We start from the raw sequence: 18739 nt of genomic DNA on the forward strand, positions 1-18739 counted from the left end.
CACTTGGTTTTTGCATTATTTAAACCAAATTGAACATGTTTCATTATTTATTTGAGGCTAAATTGATTTTATTAATGTATTATATTAAGTTAAAATAAAGGTGTTCATTCAGTATTGTTGTAACTGTCATTATTATTATTTTATTTTTACATCGTTCGATTAATCGGTATCGGCCTTTTTTGGTCCTCCAATAATCTGTATCGGTGTTGAAAAATCATTAAAAATAAATTTAAAAAAATTATAAAAAAATAATACAAAAAAAATATAACAAAAAAATAATACAAAAATAAATCGGTCTACCTCTAGTAATCATCAAATATTGTAAGAACTTTCATTGTCTGCTTATATGCCCCCTTTATTTAACCTACAGTTCTGACTAGGGACGCACAATATATCGGAATCGGACGATATTAGCCAAAAATGCCAACATCGGCATTGGCACGATCTCTAGTTTAACGCTGATGTGCAAAACCGATGTCAAAGCTGACGTACATACCTATATAAAACGTAGGTCGATGACGTAATGACGCCACGAAAAATACAGCGCTACAGAACAGAACAAAAGCAGAAAAATACTAAGCGCAAACTTCTAACAACTAAGTTCAAGTCGAGCAGTCTTTTGAAAGAGTAAGACAATTTCAGCGAGACAACTCAAAAGGCGCAATCCATTAACGCCAAGATAATGGAATTCAGTGCCCTTGACAATCAAACATTCTCTGTCGTGGATGATGTTGGCTTCCCAGACTGGTCGAACAACAGTACACACTACCAAGTATTTTTCAGATGTTGCCCTAACAGAATTACACAGTATTGTTGAAAATCTATAAGCTACTCGCTATGGGCTTCACAACTGACATTTGGACCAGCGATGTCAGCCCCATGAGCATGCTGAGTCTGACAGCACAGTGGGTCGACAAGGATTTCGTACTGAGGAAAGCCGTATTGCATGCTCTAGAATCTGCTGGTTCTCATACCGCTGCAGCCATTTCAATGGCATTTGAGAACATGATTGAAACATGAACACACTCCTAGCTCCATTCCAACAACTGACTCAAGAAATAAGCTCAACTGCGTCTGCAGCGGACTTGATACCCTCAATCATGGCACACCCTCGATCATGGCACTGCTCAACAAAACTGCCGACACATATCGTGGGGTTAAAACTTGCAAAAGTACTCTACTAGAGGCTGTGAACAAGCGATTGGGTGGCATTCTCTTTGAGCCTCTTTACTGTGTCGCCACCATGCTCGATGCTAGGTACAAGGATCGTTACTTCGATGCAGACAAGAAACAGGGTTTACGTGAAATGTTACAGACACAGCTGGGCAAGATGGAAACGGACACAGTAACAGTGCACACCGAGGAAGAGAATTCACAACTGAAGAGGCCACGGACAGACATGCTTGACATGTATGATGAAATCCTGGTTGAGACTGAACAAATGAACAACGAAACAGCACAGCAAGTAAGTGAAAGAAATGGGTTTGATTATGTTTTACTGGTAATGGGGATATGTAAATGCGAACAAAATAACATTTTGGTCAGTGTATGTTGGTTAACTATTTAACTGTACTAGAATGCTTAAAAGACTGCTAAAAATTTTAATATCAGTATTGTTTTTTTTGGCAAGGAAGATATCAGAATCGCCCAAATATGTCATATCGGTGCATCCCTAGTTCTGAGACTTAGTGTACAGGGAGAATACTGTAAGACTGGCCCATGTTCTGAATTGTGTCGCTGCTCCTCATTAATGTCTTAATTGAAATTATAGATTGCCTCTTATCCGCTCGTCGTAGCCTTACGCCATAGTTTGTACATCTCAATTGTCAGTAGAATCCACATTTGTTTAAGCAAGTCAGCCATATTAGCTATGGTTTTTAAAGTAAGTAAATGATGCTGAATTAACTGTTTCGCTGCCAGACAAGGCTCTACTGATAGCCAGGTGTAACTAAGGATTCACTCCATGGTGATGAAAAGACAACTCTGCTGTTGTGCCAGTTAAAGTTGAAGCTGGAAGTTTACATACAATTAGGTTGGAGTCATTAAAACTTGTTTTTCAACCACTCCACAAATTTCTTGTTAAGATACTATAGTATTGGCAAGTTTGTTAGGACATCTACTTTGTGCATGACAAGTCATTTTTCCAACAATTGTTAACTGACAGATTATTTCACTGTATCACAATTCCAGTGGGTCAGAAGTTTACATACACTAAGTTGACTGTGCCTTTAAACAGCTTGGAATATTCCAGAAAATTCTGTCATTGCTTTAGAAGCTTCTGATAGGCTAATTGACATAATTTGAGTCAATTGGAGGTGTACCTGTGGATGAATTTCAAGGCCTACCTTCAAACTCAGTGCCTCTTTGCTTGACATCATGGGAAAATCAAAAGAAATCAGCCAAAACCTCAGAAAAGAATTGTAGACCTCCACAAGTCTGGTTCATCCTTGGGAGCAATTTCCAAATGCCTGAAGGTGCCACATTCATCTCTACAAATGCAAGTATAAACACCATGGGACCACGCAGCCGTCATACCGCTCCGGAAGGAGACTCGTTCTGTCCCCTAGAGATAAACGTACTTTGGTGCGAAAAGTGCAAATCAATCTCAGAACAACAGCAAAGGACCTTGTGAAGATGCTGGAGGAAACAGGTACAAAAGTATCTATATCCACAGTAAAACGAGTCCTATATCGGCATAACCTGAAAGGCAGCTCAGCAAGGAAGAAGCCACTGCTCCAAACCCGCCTTAAAAAAGCCAGACTATGGAGGAAAAAGGGGGAGGCTTGCAAGCCGAAGAACACCATCCCAACCGTGAAGCACGGGGGTGGCAGCATCATGTTGTGGGGGTGCTTTGCTGCAGGAGGGACTGGTGCACTTCACAAAATAGATGGCATCATGAGGGAGGAAAAGTATGTGGATATATTGAAGCAACATCTCAAGACATCAGTCAGGAAGTTAAAGCTTGGTCGCAAATGGGTCTTACAAATGGACAATGACCCCAAACATACTTCCAAAGTTGTGGCAAAATGGCTTAACCTGTTATGGCTAGGGGGCAGTATTTTCACGGCCGGATAAAAAAACGTACCCAATTTAATCTGATTATTACTCCTACCCAGAAACTAGAATATGCATATAATTATTAGCTTTGGATAGAAAACACTCCAAAGTTTCTAAAACTGTTTGAATGGTGTCTGTGAGTATAACAGAACTCATTTGGCAGGCCAAAACCTGAGAAGATTCTGTACAGGAAGTACCCTGTCTGACCATTTCTTGGCCTTCTTGATTATCTCTATCCAATACAGGGGATCTCTGCTGTTACGTGACACTTCCTACGGCTCTCAGAAGGCGGCAAAAAGCTGAATGATATCGAGGCAGCCCCTGGCTGAAAAACATTAGCGAGTTTGGATAGTGGCCAGTCACAGTACTATGAGACTCAGGCTCGTGCACGAGGGGATCCCATGCTTTTATTTTCTCTCTCTTTTGTACGTAAACACGCTTTCCCGGTCGGAATATTATCGCTTTTCTACGAGAAAAATGGCATAAAAATTGATTTTAAACAGCGGTTGACATGCTTCGAAGTACGGTAATGGAATATTTAGAATTTTTTTGTCACGAAATGCGTCGTGCGCGTGACCCTTATTTACACTTCGGATAGTGTCTTGAACGCACAAACAAAACGCCGCTATTTTGATATAACAATGGATTATTTGGAACCAAACCAACATTTGTTATTGAAGTAGCAGTCCTGGGAGTGCATTCTGACGAAGAACACCAAAGGTAATAAATCTTTTCTAATAGTAAATCGGAGTTTGGTCAGGGCTAAACTTGGTGGGTGTCTAAATAGCTAGCCGTGATGGCTGGGCTATCTACTCAGAATATTGCAAAATGTGCTTTCACCGAAAAGCTATTTTAAAAATCGGACACCTCGTTCTGTATCTATAATTCTTAAAATAATTGTTATGTTTTTTGTGAACGTTTATCGTGAGTAATTTAGTAAATTCACCGGAGGTTTGCGGGGCTTATGCTAGTTCTGAACGTCACATGCTAATGTAAAAAGCTGGTTTTTGATATAAATATGAACTTGATTGAACAAAACATGCATGTATTGTATAACATAATGTCCTAGGTGTGTCATCTGATGAAGATCAAAGGTTAGTGCTGCATTTAGCTGTGTTTTGGGTTTTTGTGACATACATGCTTGCTTGAAAAATGGCTGTGTGGTTATTTGTGTCTATGTACTCTCCTAACATAATCTAATGTTTTGCTTTCGCTGTAAAGCCTTTTTGAAATCGGACAATGTGGTTAGATTAACGAGAGTCTTATCTTTCAAATGGTGTAAAATAGTCGTATGTTTGAAATAATTGCATTTGAGGTATTTGTATTTCGCGCCACGCGATTCCACTGGCTGTTGAATAGAGTGGGACGCTAACGTCCCACCTAGCCCATAGACGTTAAGGACAACAAAGTCAAGGTATTGGAGTGGCCATCACAAAGCCCTGACCTCAATCCTATAGAAAATGTGAACAGAAATGAAAAAGCTTGTGTGAGCAAGGAGGCCTACAAACCTGACTCAGTTACACCAGCTCTGTCAGGAGGAATGGGCCAAAATTCACCCAACTTATTGTGGGAAGCTTGTGGAAGGCTATCCGAAATGTTTGACCCAAGTTAAACAATTTAATAGCAACGCTACCAAATACTAATTGAGTGTATGTAAACTTCTGACCCACTGGGAATGTGATGAAATAAATAAATCACTCTTAACTATTATTCTGACATTTCACATTCTTAAAATAAAGTGGTGATCCTAACTGACCTAAAACAGGGAATTTTTACGAGGATTAAATGTCAGGAATTGTGAAAAACTGAGTTTAAATGTAATTTGGCTAAGGTGTATGTAAACGTCCGACTTAAACTGTACATGTAGACCCTAACAGTTTGTTGGCACAGTTTGTCACTGTTATAGTGCAATTAGTCAGACTGTTCTCTCTGCTACCGCACGGCAAGCGGTACCGGAGCGCCAAGTCTCCATCCAAAAGGGTCCTTAATAACTTCTACCCCCAAGTCATAAGAATGCTGAACAATTAATCAAATGCCCACCGCCTTTGTTTGTACACTGCTGCTACTCTCTGTTTATTATCTATGTATCGTCACCACCTCCTTGTACAAATTATCTTGGCTAACCTGTACCCCTGCACATTGACTCGGTACCTCCTGTATATAGCCTCGCTATTTTGTGTTACTTTTTAATTTATTTAGTAAATATTTGCTATACTATTGTCTTAAAACTGCATTGTTGGTTAAGGGCTTGTAAAGTAAGCATTTCACCTGCTGTATTTGGTGCATGCGACACATTTTATTTGATTCAGTTAGTGTTGTATTGTGTAGTGGCTTTGCTGGTATGCATCTAAAACAATTTTTTGAGTTTGCCCCATCAAGATGTACATGCTACAATCGCCACTGGCCGCCACGCCCCAAACAAATATGAAACATGAAAAAAATATTTCTGCCGAGGTGCACTTTGAAGATGCTAGAACAATCCACATTTTATTTTCATCTGCAATCAAAACGAGTAACGAATAGACAACCCCATAGTAGAATATTTATCTAGTCGGCTTGTTGTGCATTCTATGCAAGATAAATATTCCTCTTAAGGTGAATTCATGTTGTGAATGCCACAGGGAGGGAAACATGCATTCTGGACAAGCATTCAATGCTTGGGTCAAGGGTCAATTGTGTTACTTGAGGTAAAACACCCTAATCATATTTTTTTTTGTTAATCGAGATGAGACATGACATTTTTAGTTGTACAAGAGTAGTGGAAACCAGAGAATGTGTAGGGGGGACAAAGTGGTTTCAGTGAAAAGTACAGGCAGGGTGGCATTTACCCTAACAGTCAGGCCTACATTATACACTGCTCAAAGAAATTAAGGGAACACTAAAATAACACATCCTAGATCTGAATGAATGAAATAATCTTATTAACTACTTTTTTCTTTACATAGTTGAATGTGCTGACAACAAAATCACACAAAAATAATCAATGGAAATCCAATTTATCAACCCATGGATGTCATGATTTGGAGTCACACTCAAAATTAAAGTGGAAAACCACACTACAGGCTGATCCAACTTTGATGTAATGTCCTTAAAACAAGTCAAAATGAGGCTCAGTAGTGTGTGTGGCCTCCACGTGCCTGTATGACCTCCCTACAACGCCTGGGCATGCTCCTGATGAGGTGGCGGATGGTCTCCTGAGGGATCTCCTCCCAGACCTGGACTAAAGCATCCGCCAACTCCTGGACAGTCTGGTGCAACGTGGCGTTGGTGGATGGAGCGAGACATGATGTCCCAGATGTGCTCAATTGGATTCAGGTCTGGGGAACGGGAAGGCCAGTCCATAGCATCAATGCCTTCCTCTTGCAGGAACTGCTGACGCACTCCAGCCACATGAGGTCTAGCATTGTCTTGCATTAGGAGGAACCCAGGGCCAACCGCACCAGCATATGGTCTCACAAGGGGTCTGAGGATCTCATCTCGGTACCTAATGGCAGTCAGGCTACCTCTGGCGAGCACATGGAGGGCTGTGCGGCCCCCCAAAGAAATGCCACCCCACACCATGACTGACCCACCGCCAAACCGGTCATGCTGGAGGATGTTGCAGGCAGCAGAACGTTCTCCACGGCGTCTCCAGACTCTGTCATGTCTGTCACATGTGCTCAGTGTGAACCTGCTTTCATCTGTGAAGAGCACAGGGCGCCAGTGGCGAATTTGCCAATCTTGGTGTTCTCTGGCAAATGCCAAACGTCCTGCACAGTGTTGGGCTGTAAGCACAACCCCCACCTGTGCACGTCGGGCCCTCATACCACCCTCACGGAGTCTGTTTCTGACCGTTTGAGCAGACACATGCACATTTGTGGCCTGCTGGAGGTCATTTTGCAGGGCTCTGGCAGTGCTCCTCCTGCTCCTCCTTGCACAAAGGCGGAGGTAGCGGTCCTGCTGCTGGGTTGTTGCCCTCCTACGGCCTCCTCCACGTCTCCTGATGTACTGGCCTGTCTCCTGGTAGCACCTCCATGCTCTGGACACTACGCTGACAGACACAGCAAACCATCTTGCCACAGCTCGCATTGATGTGCCATCCTGGATGAGCTGCACTACTTGAGCCACTTGTGTGGGTTGTAGACTCCGTCTCATGCTACCACTAGAGTGAAAGCACCGCCAGCATTCAAAAGTGACCAAAACATCAGCCAGGAAGCATAGGAACTGAGAAGTGGTCTGTGGTCACCACCTGCAGAACCACTCCTTTATTGGGGGTGTCTTGCTAATTGCCTATAATTTCCACCTGTTGTCTATTCCATTTGCACAACAGCATGTGAAATTTATTGTCAATCAGTGTTGCTTCCTAAGTGGACAGTTTGATTTCACAGAAGTGTGATTGACTTGGAGTTACATGTTGTTGTTTAAGTGTTCCCTTTATTTTTTTTGAGCAGTATATTCACTGTGTTTATGCAAGTTTTTGGGAACATAAAATGTATCAATATAATGCTACTTAGTTAAAAGAACACATGTGGCGTCTAGCTAATGATTAGCTCAACAGCCTAAATGCAGATAGGCTGAAGCATAGGGATGCCCATTTATAGCCACTATGGTGCTATCAGTTGAATTTGTTAGTCGCTCTGGATAAGAGCGTCTGCTAAATGACGTAAATGTAAATGTACAGGTGATAACGTGTATTGCTAATAACATACCTGATAATATGGACCACGCATAGTAGAACTGGGCCACATGGACAAAAATCCATGTCGAGATAAATTGATGTGACAACGATAAAGAAAACTAAAAGTTTATAACATTAATGCGCACCAGTTTTTGTATTATCCTTTATACTACTACTGCACTGAACAAAACTATGAAACACAACATGCAACAATTATGAACATTTTACTGAGTTACAGTTCATAAGGAAATCAGTCAATTGAAATAACTTCATGGCCCTAATCTATGAATTTCACATGACTGGTAATACAGATATGCATCGGTTGGTCACACATACCTTAAAAAAAAAAAAGGTAGGGTCATGTATCAGAAAACCAATCAGTATCTGGTGTGACCACTATTTTCCTCATGAAGCGCGACACATCTCCTTCGCATAGAGTTGATCAGGTGATTGTCGCCTACTGAATGTTTTGCCACTCCTCTTCAATGGCCGTGCGAAGTTGCTGGATATTTGCAGGAACTGGAACACTGCCGTACACGTCAATCCAGAGTATGCCAAACATGCTCACTGGGTGACAGACCATGGAAGAATTGGGACATTTTCAGCTTCCAGGGGCTGTGTACAGATCCTTGCGACATGTGCATTATCATGCTGAAACATGAGATGAATTGCACGACAATGGGCCTCAGGATCTCATCACAGTATCTCTAAATTCAAATTGCCGTCGATAAAATTAAATTGTGTTCGTTGTCCCTAGCTTATGCCTGCCCAAACCATAACCCCACCATGGGGCACTATGTTCACAACGTTGACATCATGCAAACCGCTCACCCCCACAATGCCATATAGTCTCTCCTGTCTGCCCGGTACAGTTGAAACCGGGATTTATCCGTGAAGAGCATACTTCTCGAGTGTGCCAGTGGTCATCGAAGGTGAGCATTTGCCTACTGAAGTCGGTTACGACACAGAACTGCAGTCAGGTCAAGACCCTGGTGAGGACGAAGAGCACGCAGATGAGCTTCCCTGAGAGGGTTTCTGACAGTTTGTGCAGAAATTCTTCGGTTGTGCAAACCCACAGTTTCATTGGCTGTCTGGTCTCACATGATCCCACAGGTGAAAAAGCCAGATATATTGGTCTTAGGCTGGTGTGGTTACACGTGGTCTGCGGTTGTGAGGCCGGTTGGACATACTGCAGAATTCTATAAAACAACATTTGAAGTGGCCTATGGTAGAGAAATGAACATTAAAATGATCTGGCAAAAGCTCTGGTGGACATTCCTGCAGTCACCATGCCAATTGCACACTCCCTCAACACTGGAGACATCTGTGGCATGGTGTTGTGTGACAAAACTGCACATTTTAGAGTGGCCTTTTATTGTCCCCAGCACAAGAAGCACCTGTGTGATGATCATGCTGTTTATTCAGCTTCTTGATATGCCACACTTTTCTGGTGATGGATTATCTTGGCAAAGGAGAAATGGTCACTAACAAATGTGCACAGAATGAGAAGCTTTATGTGCGTACAGAATATTTCTGGGATCTTTTATTTAAGCTCATGAAACATGGGACACTTTACAGGTTGTGTTTATATTTTTGTTCAGTATAGTTTGGTGGTTGTAGCCATCAATTTTCCTGCCATAAGTGATTGGTATGGTTGGTGTCGATAATTTTTCGGTTTATCGTCCCAGCTCTAATGCATAGGTGTTAAGCATGGTTCATTATATTAAAATAATTTTACCAAGCCTATGTTATTGGGCTCATTTCTGGAGGTGGAAATTCTATTTTAGATAGTGCAGTGTTACGCTGACACTAAGTCACAGACAAAACCTTAAAACAATAAATTAGGAAATTCCACACCAGGAAGGCCAGGAAATAGTTTTGGTATCTCAGATTGTTCTGGCAATTTTCACATATAAACTTAATAGGGAGGTAGGGTGTTTGATATGCTTTTTATATTTAACACAAACCATTTTTAAACCTATACATGCCTCCTACATTAAACGTACATGATACAGACATCTTGGTATCATTATACTTCTAATAGTGTGCTCTAAAATATGTTTAGATTACGAAATACATTTTACTTTAATGTATTCAATAGTCAAAATATTCATATGAATCTCAAAAGAACCCTTTCTGAGTTAAATTTGTTTAAATATATTGTTTTAAAACATACTCTACAAGTAGGCTACATAAAACTTCCAAGGTGGGTGCTCTGATACTTTTGAAGTTAAGATCAGTTTTATGAGCACCACCAACACAGTGAATGGGAGAATGTATTCGAAGGAAACTTCCTCTGCTGGTGATTTGCTGAACATGATTGATTAAATGACCTATAATGTCAATTTCTATAATGGGTCAAATCTTCAAAAGTAGCAGAGCACCCACTGGAAATTTGAGGTGTTTGAAGTAGAGGTCGACTGATTACGATTTTTCAACGCCGATACCGATTATTGGAGGGCCAAAAAAAGACGATACCGATTAAAAATCGGCCGATTTGTTATATATATGACAATTACAACAATACTGAATGAACAATGGACACGTATTTTAACTATAATACATATATAAAATCAATTTAGTCTCAAATAAATATTGAAACATGTTCAATTTGGTTTAAATAATGCAAAAACACAGTGTTGGAGACAAAGTAAAAGTGCAATATGTGCCATGTAAAAAAGCTGACGTTTAAGTTCCTTGCTGAGAACATGAGATAGCTGGTGGTTCCTTTCAACATGAGTCTTCAATATTCCCAGTTAAGAAGTTTTAGGTTGTAGTTATTATAGGACCATTTCTCTCTATACCATTTGTATTTCATATATCTTTGACTATTGGATGTTCTTATAGGCACTATAGTATTGCCAGCCTAATCTCGGGAGTTGATAGGCTTGAAGTCATAAACAGTGCTGTGCTTCAAGCGTTGCTAAGAGCTACTGTTTGAATGAATGTTTATGAGCCTGCTGCTGCCTACCACCGCTCAGTCAGACTGCTCTATCAAATCATATACTTAATTATAATAAACACACAGAAATACGAGCCTTAGGTCATTAATATGGTCAAATCCGGAAACTATCATTTCGAAAACAACGTTCATTCTTTCAGTGAAATACGGAACCGTTCCGTATTTTATCGTACGGGTGGCAACCATAAGTCTAAATATTACAGTTACATTGCACAACCTTCAGTGTTATGTAATAATTATGTACAATTCTGGCAAATTAATTACGGTCTTTGTTAGGAAGAAATGGTCTTCACACAGTTCAACGAGCCAGGCGGCCCAAACTGCTGCATATACCCTGACTCTGCTTGCACTGAACGCAAAAGTGACAATTTCCCTAGTTAACATTGCCTGCTAACATGAATTTCTTTTAACTAAATATATAATAAAAAATATTTGTGTATTGATTTTAAGAAGGCATTGATGTTTATGATTAGGTACATTATTGCAACGATTGTGCTTTTTTAGCGAATGGTCTTTTGTTAAATCATCACTGGTTTGGCGAAGTTGAAGTAGGCTGTGATTCGATGGTAAATCAACAGGCAGCGCATTGATTATACACAACGCAGAACAAGCTAGTTAACCTAGTAATATCGTCAACCATGTGTAGATCACTAGTGATTATGTGAAGATGATTGCTTTTATAAGATAAGTTTAATGCTAGCTAGCAACTTACCTTGGCTCCTTGCAGCGACAAGGTCCTTTTGATGCTGCACACGCGTAACAGGTGGTCAGCCTGCCACGCAGTCTCCTTGTGGATTGCAATGTAATCATCGTCCAAAAAGGCCGATTACCGATTGTTATGAAAACTTGATATCGGCCCTAATTAATCGGCCATGCTGATTAATCGGTCGACCTCTAGTTTGAAGAGTATATTACTCCAAACAATATCTCTAAAAATAAGCTAAATCAAAAAGTGTACATTTGAGATATTGATTACGTTAAATAAATGAATGTGAACATTTTTATTTCAGAATCTAGACATACTCCCTATTTTGGAGCACACTATAAGGAGTATAATGACACTAAAATGTTGTTTGTATCATGTGCTTTTATCAGATCATAGGGTCTTACAAGAGGCATGCACAGGTTTAATAGGGGCATAAAATGGCCACTTTCCACATGTGGAATTGCCCAATTGGTACAGGGACCAGAAATCGAAAGCACAGTCCACATTGGACCTCTATGGGAGCGATTTTATATTATGCCCTTGCTCGTAGGACTTCTTTCCTAAAAATTCAATCTCAGAAAACATTTGAACTGTTGATTTTTTTAACTGCGATCATCTGGACTCTCATCCCTGACTTTGCGCAATTGTACTTCCTCACACAAATCCCATCACCTTTACCAAGAAAAGGAGGTTATGGGGAGGTGGAAGTTGAAATTGAATTGTATTTAAATTCTGGCTTCCCACCAACTGTTTTTGTGCAATACAATTGAAAGCAACGCTAGTGTATGTAAACACACCCGAGTTGCTAAAAGCACCTGTAGTAGTGGTGGTGGTAGAAGCAGTATCACAAAATAAATGTTACGATTTCAGTTAGTCACCTTTTCCTACAGTATATTCAGAAGGTATTCAGACCCCTTGACTTTTCCCACATTTTGTTATGTTACAGCCTTATTCTAAAATGTATTATCTAGTTCCCCCCCCCCCCCCTTCAATATACACACAATACATCATAATGACAAAGCAAACACAGGTTTAGAATTTTTTGCAAAATTGGAAAACCTGTAAAAATACATTTACATAAGGATTCAGACCCTTTACGTAGTACTTTGTTGAAGCGCCTTTGGTAGCGATTAAAGCCTTGTGACTTCTTGGGTATGAGGCTACAATCTTGACACATCTGTATTTGGGGAGTTTCTCCCATTGTTCTCTGCAGATCCTCTCAAGCTCTGCCAGGTTGGATGGGGAGCGTCGCTGCACAGCCATTTTCAGTTCTCTCCAGAGATGTTTGATCGGGTTCAAGTCCAGGCTCTGGCTGGGCCACTCAAGGACATTCAGAGACTGCTGCGTCTACCTAGTCTCCCAGTCCCTGAAAAATATCCCACAGCATGATGCTGCTGCCACTACGCTTCACCGTAGGGATAGTGCCAGGTTTCCTCCAAATGTGACACTTGGCATTCAAGCCAAAGACTTCCCTCTTGGTTCATCAGACCAGAGAATCTTGTTTATCATGGTCTGAGAGTCCTTTAGGTGCCTGTTGTCAAATTCCAAGCGGGCTGTCATGTGCCTTTCACTGAGGAGTGGCTTCCGTCTGGCCACTCTACCATAAAGGCTGGATTGGATTGGTGGTTCTCCCATTTACAGAGTTCCTCTGTGGAGCTCTGTCAGAGTGACCATCGGGTTCTTGTACAACTCCCTGACCAAGGCATTTCTCCCCCTATTGCGCAGTTTGGCCGAGTGGCCAGCTCTAAGAAGAGTCTTGGTGGTTCCAAACTACTTCCATTGAAGAATGATGGAGGTCACTGTGTTCTTGGAGACCTTCAATGCTACAGAAATGTTTTGGTACCCTTCCCCGGATCTGTGCCTCGACATGATCCTGTCTCGGAGCTCTACAGACAATTCCTTCGATCTCATTGCTTGGTTTTTGCTCTGACATGCATGGCCAACTGTGGGACCTTACGTAGACAGGTGTGTGCCTTTCCAAATCATGTCCAATCATCTGAATTAACTACAGGTGGACTCCAGTCAAGTTGTAGAAACAGCTCAAGGATGATCAATGGAAACAGGATCCACCTGAGCTAAATTTTGAGTCTCATAGCAAAAAGTCTGAATACTTATGTAAATAAGGTATTTTTATTTTATACATTTGCAAAAATGTCTAAAAATCTGTTTTCACTTTGTCATTATGGGGTATTGTTTACAGATTAAATCTTTTTTTCTCATCAATCAATTTTAGAATAAGGCTGTAATGTAACAAAATGTCGAAAAAGTCAAGGGGTCTGAATACTTTCCGAATGCACTGTATCTAATGTCTCCAGTCACCTTCTATGTGATGCTATTACTAACAGTGCAGCTGCACCAAGAGGCAACACAGAAATCCATTTGAATTCATTGGATTTAAACAAAACTTTCCATACATGTTTTCCCATGGCAGAAGTAGTCAGAAAGTGATGTTTTGGACCCGAATACCAAAACATTCAGGAGATATAGGTTTCTTAGAAAGAATTGACAATTTACATTAAAGCATCTAAAAATGTGTAAACAGCAATTTTTTCCTGAGGTCTTTGTGTTGTGCCCGCCATCGGTTTAAACACAGCATGCTTTTGAATACAGGGTGGGTGTCATTTCAATCATATGTCCATTCTATGAATTCTATTTCTATCCATTCAGACCACTGCAATTTAGCTGGAACACCATTGAAATTTAAATAGCTGAAATTGTACTTCTAATTACTACCACAAAGATGGCCGCTGGACCATACACCGTTGAATGTCAACTTAAATGGACATGTCCATTTTATTATCTATATTTTTCAATGTTTGCAATAGTTTTCCTATGGAAGACAGAGTATAATTTAATACAGATATTCTCAATCAAGCCAACATTATCTGATGTGTGTATTCCCATTTTAGTAAATATATCAGCCAAAACATAACACCCTCCCTGTATTGAAGAGCATGTATCTCAACCGATGGCAGGCACAACCCAAAACCCTCAGACGATGTAAAATAGGGTCCAAGCTACAACATATGTGAATATGAAGAGAAAATTGTTTTCGTGTAATATAATTTATGTTTAAGGTAATGTTTAAGTTATTATGAAATAGTTTGACAATCTTGTTTGTAATCATTTAAAATGATACCAATCACAATCATTTAAGACATGGATGTCTCATGGTATGGTGGGGTATGCACAATACACTGAGTGTAGAAAACATTAGGAACACCTTCCTGATATTGCGTTGCACCCCCTTTTGCCCTCAGAACAGCCTCAATTCAATGGGGCATGGACTCTACAAGGTGTCAAGTGTTACACAGGGATGCTGGCCCATGCTGACTCCAAATGTTTCCCACAGTGGTTTCAAGTTGGCTGGATGTTCTTTGGGTGGTGGGCCATTCTTGATACACACAAGAAACTGTTGCATGTTCCAGTGCACCTGGCACCATACCCCTTTCAAAGGCATGTACATCTTTTGTCTTGCCCATTCACCCTCTGAATGGCACACATACACAATCAAGGCTTGAAAATCCTTCTTTAACCCATCTCCTCCCCTTCATCTACACTAATTGCTTTCAGCTTTCACCTGGTCAATCTGTCGTGGAAAGAGCAGGTGTCACAAATGCTTTGTATACTCACTGTGGCCGCCATCATTATCTCTTTATCTAAATGTTTTGGCATTTGGAGCTACCGGCCTAATTTGTCCCTTCATTTGAGGACTGTGGGCAGTTTTTAGGTCATATTGAGCTGTATAAACTGTCTAGTCTAGGAAGTTAGAGAAGAAAATGTGTTATTGAGGAATATGGGTCCAAAATATGAGTTAATTTCTAAATGTCATATTATCAAGATGAAACATTCCATGTCAATCTACTGCACTAACTAAGCCGCAACTATTGTTCTTGTGAGGTGCAATGCAGTACCTAACTGCACAATGGATGCAGGCTGGTACTACCTAACGTTAGGTCGTTCGTTAGATGGCCATGTACCTAATAGGTAGCTAGCTAAGTGCTAACCGTACTTTGGGTTGATTGATTAGCCAGACAGCCCCCCGACTTGTGTTGTGGACGAACATCTGCCATAAACTTTTCCTACAGTTATCATTTCATGTTGGCTAATGCACATGCCATTCTGCCTGTTTGAAATTGGCAAGTTGAAGATGGTGATTTAACACAAGACAGTATAGCTGAGAAGAAGGAAATGTATTCACTTTCAACTAGCTAACGTTAGGCTCATAGCTAGCTAATAATACTTGAACACCAAGCCAACGCTTTGGATGGATGGGTGGCTAGCTAACTAGCTAGCTAACGTTACGGATGACTAACACCATAACTTGAGGCGCAAGTTAGCTAACGTTAGCTAATTTAGAGCTAGCCATATGTCGATACGTCAACTGTTAAAAATAAAGTACCTTGCTGGCGTACTACAACATGGCGAAATTAGTTTTCATGCATTTCAAACTCTCATGCGATGTTAAGGTCATGCATGTATAACTTGGCTAACAAATAGCTGCGGTACATTGAATTAGCCCATTTTAAACCCCTACAGTTTGCTAGCCAGTAAGTTGGTGCTAGCTAACTAGCGGCAGTAGCTAACTTCAAATTCCCATACTAACGTAGCTACTGATTGCAACTCATTGTTTATTTTGGGAAATGGCAACATTGCTTTTAATTTCATAAAGACAAAGATGTGAATTCATATTTCCATTAAATCTTTGTAACATTCTGTCTTGTTAGCTACATTTTCTGTAAACTCACCTTTTAACTGGCTGTATTTGCGCAGATCTTATGTTATTAACGTTAGCTGCTGCAACATCGACAAGATTCCATCATTTGATTTCAGCCAAAGCTATTTGCATGCACAGCGCTATCTACTGTTTTGGAGTGGAAGTCCGAGGACTTTGCAACCAGGCCCTAATGTCCTTGTTTAGGACGAAGAAAATAGTACAAGTTTACAGTGTTGATTGATTGAAACACCAAGTTGCACTCAGAAAATTTGCTGAAAATGAATCAACCTTTCAGGTTTTGGTATACACTGACATTTGGGGGTCAGTGTTTTAATTTAATCGGACCAATTTATCTTAATTCAATCTGCAGACTTGGTGGGCTATTCCCTCACTTTAATTACAATGCCCCAAGATTAAAGCACTAAGAGAGGCTGATATGGGTGTATTTAATTTGCACATGGATTAGAATTAATAGCAGCATCTCCCCTCTGCGGACACTCAATTACTCAAATGTTAATGTTCAAGGTTAGCAACCAACTAAGCCTCAGGAAACTGAAAAGATTTTGCATGGGCCATATGATCCTCAAAAAGTTATACAGCTGCACCATCAAGAGCATCTTAACTGGCCGCATCACTGCTTGGTGCAGACGGTCCAGTACATCACTGTGGCCAAGCTCCCTTCCATCCAGGACCTCTATATTAGGCGCAAAAGGAAGGCCCAAAAAATTGACAATGACTTCAGGCACCCAAGCTGTAGACTGTTCACTCTGTTACCGTCCAGCAAGCGGTACCAGAGCATCGGCTCTCGGACCAACAGGCTCCGAGACAGCTTCTACTCCCAAGCCATAAGACTGCTAAATAGTTAATTAAATATGAACACATACTTTCATAATCATCATATGCTGCTGCTACTCTATTCTTTATTTTACTCTTATTATTATCTATCCTGATGACTAGTCACTTTACTCTGCAAATCAAATTGTATTTGATTTAAGCTGCATCTATGCTGATGGACTCCTGAGTGACACAGCGGTCTAAGGTACTGCATCTCAGTGCAAGAGGCGGCACTACAGTACCTGGTTCGGAACCAAGCTGTATCACATCCGGCTGTGATTGGGAGTCCCATAGGGCGGCGCACAATTGGCCCCGCATTGTCGGGGTTTGGCCGGTGTAGGCCGTCATTGTAAATAAGAATATGTTCTTAACTCACTTGCCTAGTTAAATAAAGATTAAATAAAATTATTTAAAAAAAATAATGTGTCCATTAGAATTCAAGCCCTGCACAATCTTGTGAAAATTACAAATCAAATCAAATTTTATTGATCACATACACATGGTTAGCAGATGTTATTGCGAGTGTAGCGAAATGCTTATGCTTCTAGATCCGGCAGTGCAGCAGTATCTAACAGGTAATATTTAACAATTCCACAACAAAACTTAATATCTAACAAATTCCACAACAAAACCTAATACACACAATCTAGTAAAGGAATGGGATGAGAATATATACACTACCATTCAAATGTTTGGGGTCACTTAGAAATGTCCTTGTTTTGAAAGAAAAGCAAACTTTTTGTCCATTAAAATAACATCAAATTGATCAGGAATACAGTGTAGACATTGTTAATGTTGTAAATGACTATTGTAGCTGGAAACGGCTGATATTTGATGGAATATCTACATAAGCGTACAGAGTCCCATCACTCCTGTGTTCCAATGGCACGTTGTGTTAGCTAATCGAAGTTTCTAATTTTAAAAGGCTAATTGGTCATAAGAAAACCGTTTTGCAATTATGTTAGCACAGCTGAAATCGTTGTCCTGATTAAAGAAGCAATAAAACTGGCCTTCTTCAGACTAGTTAAGTATCTGGAGCATCAGCATTTGTGGGTTCCATTACAGGCTCAAAATGGCCAGAAACAAAGCACTTTCTTCTGAAACTCGTCAGTCTATTCTTGTTCTGAGAAAGGAAGTCTATTCCATGCGAGAAATTGCCAAGAAATTGAAGATCTCGTACAACACGGTGTACAACTCCCTTCACAGAACAGCGCAAACTGGCTCTAACCAGAATGGAATGGGAAGGCCCGGTGCACAACTGAGCAAGAGGACAAGTACATTAGAGTGTCTAGTTTGAGAAACAGGCGCCTCACAAGTTCTCAACTGGCAGCTTCATTAAATAGTACCCACAAAACACCAGCCTCAACGTCAACAGTGAAGTAGCGACTCCGGGATGTTGGCCTTCTAGGCTGAGTTCCTCTGTCCAGTGTCTGTGTTCTTTTGACCATCTTAATCTTTTATTTTTATTGGCCAGTCTGAGATGTGGCTTTTTCTTTGCAACTCTGCCTAGAAGGCCAGCATCCCAGAGTTGCCTTTTTCGTTGTTGACGTTGAGGCTGGTGTTTTGCGGGATTGCTACAGGGATATAGTCATTTAGCTCAGTTACCTTTGCTATCTTGGGAACAGGAACAATGGTGGCCATCTTGAAGCATGTGGGGACAGCAGACTGGAATAGGAATTGATTGAATATGTCCATAAACACACCAGCCAGCTGGTCTGAGGATGTGGCTAGGGATGCCGTCTGGGCCGGCAGCCTTGTAAGGGTTAACACGTTTAAATGTTTTATTCACGTCGGTCATGGGGAAGG

The 18739-nt window shown here is 40.7% G+C and overlaps 1 protein-coding gene across 1 annotated transcript in view; it reads right to left on the bottom strand.

Moving 5' to 3' along the window:
* LOC106579088 (speckle-type POZ protein) overlaps positions 1-16239 on the bottom strand; it is a 53688-nt gene extending 37449 nt beyond the window's left edge. The window contains exon 1 of the mRNA XM_014158635.3: positions 16131-16239. The gene's annotated coding sequence lies outside the window, so the exon portion shown is untranslated. The remainder of the gene's footprint in view (positions 1-16130) is intronic.
* Between the last annotated feature and the right edge of the window lie 2500 nt (positions 16240-18739).

The sequence above is a fragment of the Salmo salar genome, chromosome 19 (genome assembly GCF_965601325.2).
Source record: "Salmo salar chromosome 19, fSalSal1, whole genome shotgun sequence".
NCBI lineage: Eukaryota > Metazoa > Chordata > Actinopteri > Salmoniformes > Salmonidae > Salmo > Salmo salar.